Below are 1,140 nucleotides of genomic sequence, written 5' to 3' on the forward strand. Positions count from 1 at the left end.
AATACAGAAAATAATCGCAAAATGATATCCCGATGCATGAAATTCGATGAATGCACATAAAAAGGTGCGCGTTGTCGAGATGATTCACAGAGCGATCGTTCTCCGAAGCGAATCTTCTTTTACATTACCTCGACTGCCAACGGGAATCACATTTACCGGCAAGAAAACATTCTACACCACAAATTCCTCGAGCATGTAACTATCTATAGATCAAATGGTGTGTCTCCGATTTCAAGATATTATCACCACTTGCCACTCGCAAAAAAAATGCAACGAAATTATTATTCCCTTTCTCTTTTCTTCTTTCTTTTTCTCTCTTTCCGTGGCTCCGAGCAAACAGAGGATAATGGATCACGTCGTTGCGTTTGCAGGCGTTGTTGCAGTTGGCATTCTCGATTCGGCTCGCCGCGACGACAGACGGCAATGATACCAAAGACACGACACGACACCAAGCGGAGAAGAACACGTTACCACAACGGAACTGACAACGATGACTCGAACGAGACTCGGGCGAGACTCGGGCGAGCGGCACAGCTGGTCTCGCGTCTTACATTAGAATTCCCGTGATTTTCCCGATGGAACCAGCCGACGCAATGCTCGCCGTATACTGTACTCGAGAATACCGTTATCCTCGTCGTCGTCGTCGTCGTCGTCGTCTTTGTCTTCGCGATATCGCATCATCACGCCATTATATTCGTCAAATCGAATTCGATCATCGAACAGATCCCGAAATGAACGTAGAAACTGGTTATTGACGCCGAAAGCTTTTGCAGATTCGTAAGAAACTCCGCCAATAATCCTCCGTCTATAAATATCAGCCTGTTGAATGCTGTCCGCTATGGCGCGGCACGATCGTTGCGCCAGCTGCGCTAAATATCACAAGACTCTGCAGCTACTCGAGTGTATTTTCCAGGCTGGAAAATAGAATCAAGATGCGTAAGCGGCAATAACGTATCTCTCAACAGCGACACGTTTCATAAAATATACGAGCGATATCTTGTATTATTCATCTCGCTCCAAAAGCCATATTAATCATACGAATTATCGAGCATTTTCGAACTGCAGACAGTATATAATTATAAAGAGGAAGAAGATAATTTTTTAAAAAATAAAAATAAAAAATTAATAAAACTTTTTATT

General features: G+C 43.2%; 1 protein-coding gene across 3 annotated transcripts in view; it reads right to left on the bottom strand.

Moving 5' to 3' along the window:
* Positions 1 to 881, bottom strand: part of LOC105459764 (putative protein kinase C delta type homolog) — a 29,571-nt gene extending 28,690 nt beyond the window's left edge. For all 3 annotated transcript variants that reach the window (XM_011706010.1, XM_011706012.1, XM_011706009.1), the window contains exon 1: positions 129 to 881. The gene's annotated coding sequence lies outside the window, so the exon portion shown is untranslated. The remainder of the gene's footprint in view (positions 1 to 128) is intronic.
* Positions 882 to 1,140: the final 259 nt, after the last annotated feature.

The sequence above is a fragment of the Wasmannia auropunctata genome, unplaced genomic scaffold, assembly GCF_000956235.1.
Source record: "Wasmannia auropunctata unplaced genomic scaffold, wasmannia.A_1.0 LD333874.1, whole genome shotgun sequence".
NCBI lineage: Eukaryota > Metazoa > Arthropoda > Insecta > Hymenoptera > Formicidae > Wasmannia > Wasmannia auropunctata.